The following is a 14,337-nucleotide window of genomic DNA, read 5'->3' as shown; positions in this document are numbered from 1 at the left end:
AATGGGAAAAAGCGTTTCCGGGCCTGGCAACCAAACGGAAGTGTAGTACCGCCGTTTGGCCAGCACGAATATTTTCATCTGAGTCCGGCGCACTTCCTGGGGGCTTGGTGTGAACCATAGGTGTGAACGCAAACCGAACCTTCTGAACAATGAAACAATGTAACAAATTGTCGTCTGGTGCGCACCAGAGAAGCGGACTATTAGGTGTGAATGCGACCTTAGATTCACTTCACTGACAAAATTCTGAAAAGCAGAAAAGCAGTCAGTGCCTCTGTATCAGGTACAGCAAATGTGTTGTCCCTGTGTCCACTTAAAATCAATTCAAACACCATGACACAATTCCATCAGATTAATGATAAAAACCTGGAGGACATTATACAACACCTGAAATCCTCCTCCTGCTGCCTTGATATTATTCCAACAGGATTTTTCAAAAATGTTTTTCATTGCATGGCCTCAGATCTACTTCATATAGTAAACAAGTCTCTTCACTCAGGTGTTTTTCCACAGGCCCTGAAAACTGCAGTCATTAAACCGCTCTTAAAAAAGAATACATCTAGATGGTTCAGTAATGAACAATTACAGGCCCATATCAAACCTCCCATTTCTAGGTAAGATCATTGAAAAAGTTGTTTTTCAACAGTTGAATAATTTCTTGAATTTAAATAACTGTTTCGATGTGTTCTAGTCAGGCTTTCGTCCAAACCACAGCACTGAGACTGCTCTTGTTAAGGTCTTCAATGACATCCACTTAAACACAGACAGTGGCAGAACTTCAGTGTTAGTATTATTAGATCTCAGCGCTGCATTTGACACTGTTGACCACAACTTTCGGCAACAGTTCTAAATTGGTTTGAGAACCAATTGGTTTGAGAACCAATTTAGAACTGGTTCTAAATTGTCCTACTTAAAGGACAGAAAAAACGTTGTTTCTATAGGTAAATACTAATGCTGTCAAAATTATCGCGTTAACGGCGGTAATTAATTTTTTGAATTAATTGCATTAAAATGTAACGCATGTGCAGAATGGCCCGCCCCATACATCCCACCAGTGGCAGCGCCAGGGTATGGCTGGGGTAGGCTACACCCATACCAAGAAATGGCTTAGCCCCACCATGAAAAATGATGTTAAAGTAAGCCAAATAAAGTCCGCCAACTCGCGCCGAGAATTGCACAGACAGCAGTTAGTAAGATTGATTTCAGTAGCCACTTGTCTGGAAATACCGAAGACCAGAAACGGTTTAGAAAACTTTTGTCACGTAGTGATCGTCTTCTCAATAGAACATCTTTGATAATGTCTTCTGGCCAATCAGAATTAAGATAACGGCGTGGTGTTGTTGCAGGAAGTCCCGACGGAGAATACTTTTGCTGTAGTACAGGAGTGCACATAACTGGTATGCAGGTTATGTGCGTAATCTGAAATGCGTACCAGCACTTGTGTCACAAAGCGCATTTGCGTACCGACGTACTTGTGAAGCTTTTCCAGAAGGCGGTTAGATCACCGGACGACAGAGTCGGTCTCCGTGTGCACAGACAGGGCTGCTGTCGGTCTGTACAACGGAATTGTGCCAAAACTACGCCAACCGGCTGCGGAGGGAGACTCCCCCCCCCCCCCCCCCCTTCCTTCACTGGGGAACTGCGCTAAAACAGCTGATCACAACGTTCACACTCTGTGGTCACGAAGTACTCCACTAGCGCCCCCCCCGTCGACTTTCCTGAAGTACTCCCCCGTTGATAGAAATCAACACGTAATGAATTAAGACCCCACGGTTTGATGATTGATAGGTGCTCTCTTTCATTTTGACACACAGAAAATGTTTACAATAAACATGTTAAATGGATATATCCGCCTTCTTTCATTTATCTTTCCATTCCCACAACAATATACATAAATAAATGGCATATTTTGGACATAGTTCGAATGGTGATTAATCATGATTAATTCATTTTTAATCGTTTGACAGCCCTAGTACTGTAAATACACATCTGAGTTGACAAATATGACATGTGGGGTACCTCAAGGCTCCATCCTGGGGCCTCTACTCTTTAACATCTACATGCTACCACTGGCTCAGATAATGAAAAATAACAAAATAAGTTACCATAGCTATGCCCACACATTTACATAACCATTTCACCAGGAGACTATGCTCCAATTCAGACACTGAGTAAGTGCATTGAACAAATCAATGACTGGATGTGTCAGAACTTTCTCCAATTAAACAAAGATAAAACTGAGGTAATGGTTTTTGGAGCCAAGGCAGAACGTATAAAAGTTAGCGCTGAGCTTCAGTCTGCAATGTTCAAAACAACAGATAAAGCCAGAAATCTAGGTGTAGTCATGCACTCTGACCTGAGTTTCAACAGTCACATTAAAACAGTTACTAAATCAGCTTAATATCACCTAAAGAACATATCTAGGATTAAAAGACTAATGTCACAGCAGGATTTGGAAAAACGTGTCCATGCTTTTATCTTCAGTAGACTCGACTACTGCAATGGTGTCTTTACAGGTCTCACTAAAGACTCTATTAGAAAGCTGCAGCTGATTCAGAACGCTGCTGCTCGAGTCCTCACTAACACTAAGAAAGTGGATCACATCAGTTCAGTTCTGAAGTCTTTACACTGGCTTTGTGTGTGTCAAAGAATATATTTCAAAATACTGCTGCTGGTTTAAAAAGCACTGAATGGTTTAGGCCCAAAATACATTTCTGATCTACTGCTAAATTATGAACCATCCAGATCTCTCAGGTCTTCAGGGACTGGTCAGCTTTCTGTCCCCAGAGTCAGAACTAAACATGGAAAAGCAGCGTTCAGTTATTATGCTCCAAATATCTGGAACAAACTCCCAGAAACCCGCAGGTCCGCTGCAACTCTTACTACTTTTAAATCCAGGCTGAAGACTTTTCTTTTTGCCGCTGCTTTTAGTTGAACTATATCTTAAACTGCACTGTAACTTTTTTGTTTATTATCTTTGCTATTTAATGACTGTTTTTAAATGCCTTTTTCTTAACGTTTTTCATTTTTGTAAAGCACTTTGAATTACCTTGTGTTGAAAGGTGCTATATAAATAAACTTGCCTTTCCTTGCCTTGCCTAGATTAGAGTTTCATCATTTCTCCACACAGATCAAATATTATGGTCTCCACCATATTTCTTCCCTCTAGTGGATGCTTTGGTGGATATTGAAAACAAAACAGGATTATCTGTCTGTTACCAGTGCACTCTTCCTTGAGGATACACCAACGTTTCCATCACAACCAAGCATAACAAGTTTCAAGTTTATGCAAAAACTGTTAATGCCCATAAAACTCTATGGAAATGCATTTATAGTGTACCTCCTTGGGGCCTAATAAACATGGTGTGTGCATTTCCTTCCTAAAAAAAGAAAAAAACATCTGCAAAGACGTTTAAAAAAACGAACCTACATTGTTTACATCCATATTTGCTTTCTAGAAGTCTATGTTTGGAAACAAATGTATGTGAGTGTTGCATCTGTCAAATCATTCTTGAGGGAAAAATAATCTGTTTTTGAGAACGGGAGACAATCCATAAAACACATGTGCATTCACTTGTTGTCCTCAATATCCCAGGTCAAGTGGTTGTTAGGCAGGATGTAACTGAGTCCTTTGTCAAATATATGTGACCTGCTCCATCGAAATCAGTCGCATTGACCCGAAGACACATTTTGAGTTGTATACACTGTTGGAAATAGGATATTCCTAGCTTTCTAATGATATCAGGATTGTTGTTCTACTCCAAATATTAAGCGAAATATGTCACATTATATAATGACTGTCACAGCCTTCAAAGTTTTCTCTTCTCTGGAATCCATCGATCTGATTGATTATTAGTGGAGCAAATGATCAAAATACTACGGAGGGAAGATATTTTCGTTTGGAGGGGAAGCTCGCGAGTGTGTGTATACCATAAGTGTATACGTGTGTGTGTGTGTTTGTGTAATTTTGCGTTTGTGTGTATTGTGTTTGTTTCCCGGGGAAAACACTCACGAGAAACACCGGCTGTTGTTATGCCTGCTGTGACGTTAAGTTACTCCGTTCTCCGCTTGTAATTATGCCGTTACAAGCTTCAAAGCTGTATTTATCATCTGAATTTGCCGAAACAAGTTTAATATTCTGAAAGCCAAGACTTTGTTTAATTGAAATCAGATGAAAACAAACTGTAACGGACCCTGCCGTGTTATCTATGATTACTATACTCTTACATTCATAATTTCAGCCGGAGGGAGGGGGAGCGGCGCTGCGGAAGAGCAGATTGCGAGTGAGAGGTGCCTGTCTTCGTCCCTTTACGTTACAAGCTTCAAAAATGTATTTATCGTGTGATTTTGGAAATAAAAGTTTCATATTCTGAAAGCTAATACTTTGTTTGTTTAAAATCAAACAAAACACCCGAACCCCGAAAAAATTGTTTTTTACGTAAATCCACGTTTATTTTGAAATGAGCCGTTGCGACTTCCGACTGATTTCGATAGAGCGGGTCACATATTCCAGTGTCAAAAATGTTGCAATCTTCCAGTAACTTGTTCCATATTTATAGTGATGGTTAAAGGGATGGCTTGTTTATTGGCTTGGGTTTGTTATTCTGTTCAATTGGCTTGCCAGACCTTGGCAGACGGTTGGCCTTAAAGGTCCCATGTCATGGCCATTTCTACTGATCATAATTCCATTGTTGAGGTCTACTAGAATAGATTTATACTGTGCAATTTTCCAAACTCACATTGGTTTCTCATACAGCATCTCTGTAAAGTATGTGTATTCACCAGGTATTCACTCTCTGTCCTAAACAGCTTGTTGGAGCTCCTGCCCCCCCCCCCACCCCCCTCCCTGTGAACCCAGTGTGCTCTGATTGGTCGGACTTTGCGAGGCTCGTTGCGAGGCTCGTTGCTGCGAGGAGCGGACAGGTTTCCGGGTCGGCGATACAGCGAAAACAAGCAAAACTCATCCTGAGCACACACAAACACTCACAGCCGAAGTAAAAACAATAAGTGTGGCTTGATATTGAGTAAGAAAATGGTTTATAACGCTGTGAGAATGGGTCTGCAGAGAGCATTTCTCCGCAATCCCAACTCGTCTATTACCAGCGTTCAGGGAGCTCTATGCAAGTCAATGGGACTCCCTGTTAATTAGCCAAGGGATCCTGGTGTGTGAGGTAATTTGTTTTTGATTTGGGTGTTCACACGTCACAGATCCCAGGAAGCAAACAATGGAAAATGAGAAATCTCCAACGAGGCGTTCTGGGGCAGCATAGACAGGTATTTTCTGTGTTAGAGTTTTACTCCCTATAGGGTGTACTTTGAGGGTTTATGACTCTGCAGACCGTTTACATGCATGAAAACCTTCATAACACACAAGGGGATGGGTAATAACCGGAAAAGCATGACATGGGCCCTTTAAGAAACATGGATTAACCCTAAACCTAACTCTAACTCTAACAAAATAAGACTTAGATAGGCCCTTTATTGCTTTTTGGGGTTATCTCTTTTCTGTAATGTGTTATACTGTATACTGTAGGTTGTTGTGCATGTCAATGGTCTGCAAAGGATTAAATCCTAAAGTTCCTTACAGAGCAAGTATCTCTCCCACACACTCCCCTCCCGAAACGCCTCCATTGGACTCTGTAACATAGTGACATCACTAAGTAACACTCACGCTTCTAAGGGGCCGGCTAGCTAACCATTAAGAGTGGACTGTGCTCTGGTTTCAGACAGAGGGTGAAAAGAAACAGGCTGTAGGAGAAAAATAAAGACCTTTATGAACATAACATCATGTAAACATGTCATTGTAGAGGAACATAAACAAATATGGACCTGAAAATTAGCAAAACATGGTCCCTTTAAACAAAGAAGTCCCAATGGTTTATCCTATTTACTGTCCATGTTTAGGTTGCTTGGCTCTCCATTGCTACATGTCAGTCATACTCTTTCCTAAAGATTATGTGGATCCTTAGGTTTAAAATACTTCTTCTTAACCCAGCCACAGTTGACGAAGTACAGACACCCTTAACTCAAAGTCTTTATTATGTGTTGTGGTTTTAGGTGTGACTCTTAGTTTCAAGGAATACCATTTGGGAAAGACCTCGGCTACTGTTGGCCGCAGTGTTAACTCAAAACTTGACATTTAGTTTCATGGATGGTGCGGTGCGGAATGCAGCTGCATAGCTCCAAGACTTCCTGGGTCATTCAATACTGCATGCTGAGGATTTTGAGGAAAATCTTTTTAAGCATGAAGAAAATGGAATGAAGAGAAAGACGTAGGGCGTTGTTAACTTAATGAAACACTCAGGCGATCAGTTGTATTTTACTGCGGTGGGAGCCAGCAGCCGAGCCAGCGAGTGGTTGGGGTTCATGTCAGGGTCTCCTCTTTCACAGCACAAGTGCAAACATGACATGACACCAGCCTCTACTGTGAGTGGCAAACTCCCTCCTCATCTGGATTATGATAGGAATTGTCATAACAGGTGTCACATGCAACCATCGCACCTTATATCAGTGTATTGCATTACATTCAGACACTTTCTTTTAATGACATTTCTCCTGAATGTCATTGTTACTATTTAAATTCAAGGCATACAACTTTTAAATGTGATGCCTAACGAATTTGAATTAATAAAACAAATAATAAATGTTTACTGTATTAACATAATGTAACGTTCTTGACTGGAAATTGTGCCTTAAAAGATGCCGTTAAACTTGAAAAAGTAAAAAATGAAAACCTCAGTGTATGCAAAGCAGATGTTTAAGGAAGTTATAGCATCTGTCCATATTTTAAATAATTACTTTGTGTATTAATGAGTTCACGTTGATTACTATTTTGACCTATATAAACATTTCAACATGTAAAGGCCTTATGCAACGTAGTGGATGCAATATCTGATCATCAGATCAAGGGGGGTGCTGGGGAACTCCAGTTCGAAACCCGCTCCTGCCGCCACTGCGTCAGGCCGTTGTGTCCTTGGGCAAGACACTTCACCTGAACTTGCTCCTGTGGGTATTGTCCACAGTGACCATTGCATGTATAAAAAAATATGTGTAATGTGTATTTGTAAAGCGCTTTGAGCATCTGGAAAAGCGCTATAATAAATGTAAGGAATTATTATTATTATTATTTAGAACATAATAGCATTGACGATATTTTGTATTATTTACTTTGTGTATTGATGATTGATATTTATGTTGATTAATTATCAATTCATTTTGACAGTTTTATCATAATAAAATGCCCAATGTTTGTTTTAAACAAAAAAAACGTCTTTGTTCCTACTTTTCCAACTTTGACTTTTGAGACATTCGTTATCTGTTACACTCCACACTTTGAAACTGCCTGTTGTTATTGGATAATATATTATTTGTTGGCTTTATTTTATCTCGAATGTATCTGTTTAACTGACTCTCATCCAGATGTGAGCTAAGCTAGTATAACCGGACTGTAGTCACAACTCACGTCATAGCCCCCCCTGTGCATGCGATGTTGTTAAAGAGGAGCGTTCTGGACATTACTCAAGGCGGTGACAGACATAGACAGACACATGCACTGGCACGCAACAAACGGAGGAAAGTGGACTGCGAAGGAGGGGAGGAGGAAGAACTCAATACCAGTCACTGTTTACAGTTGTCACAATTACAGCCAACCCCTTCCACGCAGACACACATCCCCACAGTCCCACCAGGCAAATGCATCTGCCAGCGAAGATCCGGCCCCAGCGAGAGAACACTTTCCCAGAGATATCACTGACGTACATATGTGAACAAACACGCTCGCAAGCACGCACAGATACACGGCACACACAAACTGATGTGTTGTCTGTCACCGTCGGTTTTCATTGTTTTCATTTCTTGCTGGATTGGCCTGTTTATTTTAGCAGTGCATCCTCAGGGAGCCAATGGTGGTCAAGAGAGCTTATGGGATCCCAGAGAGCTTGTTGTTGTTGTGCTTCCTCTGTAGCATCAGGGTTTCAGGACGTCCTGGACATAAATAATTGCATTACACATGAATATCTGTGTCTGGAATACGGATAGTTTGGACTGCCCGTTCTCAGTTGATTAGATGACTAAATGGTCGCTTTGGTCATCGTCAACTAAGATTTCTTAAGTCGTTTTTTATGATTTTATAACCCTAGCCCTTTTTTTCTTGATGAATGACTCTTTTTCTAAAACTCAGGAGCATTACTTTGGTAAACACAATATTTAAGTTGATGCAAATAATTTGTCTAGAAACTCAGGTTTTAAATAGATGTTAAATGTGCAGATGGTTTAGTCTATGTAACGGTAAAAGTGTTGGACAAATGAGAACTATATTCCAAGATGATGTACAGTATGTGTGCATAACCTTATATGCGTTGTGTGTTGGGCTGCTCATTCTTAGATGATTAAACAACTTATCAGTTGCTGTTGGAGATATATATTGATTTGTTATTTAATGGTTAATATATATTGTATTGCTGTTTTTGGTCTATTAAATGTACTATCATTTAGTGTAATTATTTAAGTTAATTAAAGTAGTTATTTATGCTTTTATTTTGAAGGCGATTTTTGGAACTCTGTAATTTGGGCACCTGGTGATTATTATATATTTGAGACAGGTGGTGGGATTGGCGCACCAGAAGAGCATATGGTTTTTACCAGGGAACATAGGATATGCAACAGGAGAAGCCACAGGAAAGGCACCGGTGAAACCATTGTTCTGTATATGTATTATTGGAATACAAGAAAATAAACGAAAAAACACAACGTTCTTGCCTGGACATTGACTATTTACTGTACTTGTTTTAGGATTTGCTTTCTGGCGCCCCAGAGGCAGTTTTAGATTAAGTTACGTTTTCTATTTAATGTAAATAAGGGGTATAGGAACTCAGTCTTAAAGATCTGATAAATTAACAAATGGTTTATTCCTCATAATGGAATGAGTGTTTCGAGAACTGAGAACTTTAATTCCAGGACAGCCCGAGTTGTATCCAGTCTTTTTTGTGCTTATAGCCCAGACATCACCTTGAATCAAGTCAGGGAGTTCTCAAAGTTTAGAGTCAGCAGCCTGCCCTGGCCTGACACTGGAAAGAATGTTGGAAATCCTTTGATAGCTATAACTACTTTGAAAGGTATTTTGAGATTTTGATTGACAGGACGGGGGGCAGAGAGGATGTCAGTGCAGGTAGGGTTGGATACAAGTTACTCAGTTTCTGAACAGTCTAGACGCTTCGTAGACATATAGGTTAGGTGCCTGCTTTGAAACCAATCTGCAAATATCTTGTTCTTCACATTCTCACTTGTTTTTTGTCTTTTCTTTGCCTCAACTCTGACTGTAATCGAGGAATCTGTAGCAAACCTTGTAAAGTCTGTCTAGGGAAAAGTGTATTGGCATTGAGACAATAATTGTCTAATCTGGTTTTATGAGGAACATTTTAGTTACAGGCTTGGAAAGATCTTTTGGAAACTAATAATCACTGACTCATAACATAGTACATAGTTTCCAGATACAACGTATATGCAACATATGATGGTGCACACTACTTGCTTTCCTGAAAAATGTAAGGAGGATAAATTGAGGGATAGTGTAAACTGTTTGGTACAACTGAATTACCCAATTGTATTCATTACATATAAGTAAGATACAAGTCAACCGACCTCTATTAGAACACTAGGAATGCAAATGCTTTTCTCAGAAGTATATCAGCCATTCTCAGTAGATAACTGTTTAAAGGCGTCTTCTCCCTCCCCATCTCCAACACTGTAACGCAGACACATGATATGACCTGCCACCAGGACTTGTCAGTGTGAAAGAGAAATAGGCCATCAGGTTACGCTGTCCTTCTGTCCAAAAGAGACACATGAGATATTTGTGACTGAATAATGAGAATCCTTTGCTAGCATGTGTCAGTGTTTTGCATTCTGTACTTTAAAGATTGTATCATAGACCTACATTGTTCAAATGTTGTATATATATATATATATATACACTGTCAATGTTATTTTGATCTTTAACTGTAGAAGTGTATATATGTTTAAACAAGACAACAAGCAAACAATGATAAAGTTAAAATGCTGATGTGCCAAATGTGTATGATGTATAACATTTGTACTGTCTTTAAGTGTTTTAATTATCCCAAAACACAAACTAGAGATGAGGCTGATGGGAATGTCCGTTTTGCAGATACATAGATCAAAGCATTGTAGATTATTATTAAAGGCTGGTGCTTAACAAAAACATTTAACAGGATCACCAATATTATTACAACTTCCGTACTTACTTATTTGCCATTCCATTAGGTATAGTTTGAGACATATTACAGAATAAGTAAAAGATTCGGACTAAAGTTTTCACAAAGGGAAAGTCAAGAAGTAACCAGTCATGGAGATTTATACTCTGGGTATCCTGAATATCTTTAACATACTTCATGGAGGTTAAGTAATGTGAAAACCATGGTGGTGTAGAGAAAAGGTCAGGGTGGTAGTAGGATTCTTTGTCTGGGTATCCTCAGTATCTGGACCAAATTTAACACCAATTGTTTTGAATACATGATGCTTGAAGAAGAGTCATGAGATGACCGAGGACAGTGTAATCTGTGCTCCGGTGACGATTAATGCATTCGTCCAGATATTTCTAGACCAACGTGTTCGAAGAGTCGACAGAGAAACCAACATTTTAATCCATAGATATAATACATTTGTGTTGCCTGCAGAGCTGCAGTCACATAGATGTCTAAATGTGTCTGACAAATCCAAACTTTAGTCATAAGCGAGTCAAAGACCAATATGTTGTTCAACATTCAATTATTTGAGCATCAAATAAGCAGGTTAAAACACACCATCAATAAACCTCAAAAGGTCAAAGGTCTTAGGGGTTAATCAGAGCAGATTAATCATGGTTCCATAGTGGCCAGGTTCAGTCCTCTCCTTGTGCTTTGTGTTTGCTTTGGCTGTTCCCCCCGCCACAGCTTAACACTGCACTTTTCCAGAACAGGTGCGAGGGGGTGCTGAGTAAGCCCAAAGCAGATTTTTGGGGGTTGGTCTAGGATGACCACTGAATCCCTCTGTCCCGGCTTCTTGACCTGCAATCAAAGCCCTGACTTTTGGAGAGTACACGGTGGGGGGAGGGGAGTGGAGCCACATGGCCACATGCTACTCATCCACCTGCATACTGACAGGCAGTCAGGCCGTGTCACAACAATCCCAAACACCCCTGTGCCCTCAGCCAACCCCCTCCGTGCCCCAGCTAACCCCTGATGACCCCTGCGGCCATCTGTTACAGGGCTCTGGGATGTGATGATTGGCTGGGGGGGCAGGAGTGAGGGGTGAGATAGGGATTGGGGTTCCTGGATTGCTGATGGGTGACTGAGGAGCTTTGAGGGAATGTGTTCACAAAGCATGGCAGGGTTCAAAGTTACATATCACAAATTATCCATAAAACTGTATTTTCTAACACCTGTTTACTTACGTACGTTGGAATCTAGAGTCCTTGGGTGAGCACATGCAGCACACATTCACAGCAGCTTTAAATCAGTGCTGGCTCTTGTTGCAGAGTCACATCCATCTCTGCCTGCTGTCCTGTTCCACCGAGCCATCAGCGCTGCCTGAAAACCCATCAGGAGGAGGAGGAAGACCGCCCACTCCTAGTTAAATACAAACAAATAACCAGTTTCCGGATTTGCGTTAAATGATCTTTTCCTACAAACATTTGCAAATGTACCACCCATTCAGAGGTATCATCTTGTTTTCGTAGGTTCCAATTTCACCAAATGGATCGGGTTTACAACATTGCAGCTGTGTGAAAGATTTGATGTACATGTTCCCATGCAGTTGGACGTTGGCCACTCTTTGTTGGATGGAACAAGGCACTTCAAGTACTGAACATATAAATCGTGCCCCAAGGCCCCTTTTTCAAGGAGTTCAGGGTAGGTTCTCGATGTGATACCTGGCTTAAACAAAGTTAAGAAAGACAATCAGGGAAAACTCAAAAAGCTTGATCCTGTAAACTATGAGTTTATCTATTATCAGAATGTGTTTTATGTAAGTTTGCAATAGGAGATGACAGGAGGAAAGAAAGAGAAAGTGTTATTTCCATAATCCGACAACACAACATTAGCAGCAACACTTCAATGCAAATTGGTTCTTCTGGAACAACATATGACAAAAAGTGTGCAAATAGTGTGAACCAAAACCCCAGGACCACATCCAACCAGCCTATAGTGTCATTACCAAATGCTCTTTTTTTCCGATTACACCTGTTGAGGTTAAGAGAAATCTAGCATGTGAAAATAAAACCGTGATGGATCAGGTGTTTGTTCAATTATGAAAGTGACTCTCCTTCTTTGGAGACATCAGGTGGCTTTCTTCCCCCTGCCCGTTTCTGTCCCCATTTGGACAGAAGAGGGTCAGCGTGTCTCTCCTAACCCAATACCGTGAAGTACTATTAGGCTGGCTGACCCTTGACCTGTCTCTCAAGGGCTATTTATGACTGGCACATGTTCGACATGTAACCAGAGCGTGTAAGGGCATAATTCACCCTAACTACACCCAGGGCCTTTCTAATTTCTCTAATTTCCCCTCCTCGACTCCTTGACTCCTCCGGTAGTGACCCGGAAATTGATATCAGCGCGCCATTTTGAAGGACATCTAATTTCTCTAAATGTACATCGAGGCCCGAGGATCGAGCATCGAGGAGGCTCTCTGGAGGAGCTATAACCGAGGATACACTGATGGGTCCTCCACGGATGCATTTCCGGGAACGGTGATGTTTAAAAGAGACGTGAAGCACGGCCGGACTTATCTCAGCCAATGACAGCTCTGCATGCATCCCCTGGATATTATTTGATTAACTGCTTTCATCGCGATGCAATGTTTACAGTGAGAACAGCTGTGAGGTCTGTGCAGAAAGCAGAGCAGTGTGTAAAATATATATCACTCAGTATAACAGGCCTACATTACTCTATTTGCTATAGTTTAGTAGATATCTACAAACAAAGAGTTGATATTTTTCTAAAACCATTTAGTGCTTCACATAATAAAATACACAACGGCTGTAGCCTGATATACATTATGCTTTAGGAGCTGTAGGTGCGTGTGATATCCCGCACTGTGAATGAATCAAAGTAAATATATACGTTGTCATGAACACATCTGTCCATCAGACAGAGGGCTGCTGTGCCTCCTGTCATCATTAATGGACGTCTCTTTAAAATGACCGCTCAGAGGAGAGGATTTCTCATTTCTCTAACTGCCTGCTGCTTCCCCTCCTCTCTCCTCGGCTCTCCTCCTCGAGTCCTCCGCTCGCATCTCCTGTGGGCGGGACTAAGACATGAGGATAGAATTCGAGGAGGGGAATTAGAGAAATGAGAAAGGCCCACAGTCCTCTGCATTTGTATTGAGTTTGCATTACATTACTGGTTTAGGTGTACGGCCTGTGTATATTATAAGACTCTTATCCTCTGGGATGATGCGATGCCAGGCCTATACTGCAGCTAGCTTGAGCCTAACAGAAGGAAATGCCTGCCTTCTAATAAATCGAAAAGTGTCTTAATATTATTTTGTTTCCTTTTTCGCTGGTATATTAACACTGTTTAGCCTTTATTCACAAATCAGCTGGCTTTTGTTGAGGCCCAACAGAGGTTTCACATCACTGGAGCTAAGCTAGCTGTTGTCGGTCAGTAAATCCATCCAAACCGTGGGCTGGCATGCAGTTTTGCCAAAGTGTCTCAATGAATATAATTTGGAAATACAGGGGAAGTTAATACAGGTTGATAAAGTGTAAGAGACATGTGGGTGCTGTGGCTTTGGAGATGTATAGGCAGAGGTTCTAAACCTTTTGGGGGCCAGGGTAGAACTACTCAAACTGATGCATATAGAGACATTTGCATTGTAGTCAAATAGTTTGAAGGCCTAATGTAATCATATTAAACATATGGAGTTAATTTATTCAGATTGCATTTTAACTCAACTTGACAGCATTTATAGTGATTAAGTGATTGCTGTAGCTTGTCACAATCCTATCATAATTTCAAATGAAACCGAAGCTAACGTGGTTGCTAGTATGGACAAAACACGCCTGTCAATTAGCAAAAGTAAACAACTGTTTATATACAGATACCACTGACAGAAAAGGAAGCATTGCCTCCTTGTGACCTCATGGTGTTATAGCTAACAGTAACTTTGAGCTCTATTTTGGTCTCCACCACCTCGTCAGAAATAAATCGCTCTTTAGCTGATACTGTTTGACTTCCTTCACTAGCTACTGTAATTGTTAACTTTGTCTCCTGTTTGGTGCCAGAAAATGTACAGTGGATTTGTTAGAGCCTAATGCTTATAGCTGCCTGTTGCATCTGGAAACAA

The sequence above is a fragment of the Gymnodraco acuticeps genome, unplaced genomic scaffold, assembly GCF_902827175.1.
Source record: "Gymnodraco acuticeps unplaced genomic scaffold, fGymAcu1.1, whole genome shotgun sequence".
NCBI classification, from domain to species: Eukaryota; Metazoa; Chordata; class Actinopteri; order Perciformes; family Bathydraconidae; genus Gymnodraco; species Gymnodraco acuticeps.
The sequence above is the reverse complement of the archived record's forward strand: the minus strand, read 5'-3'. Positions refer to the sequence as shown.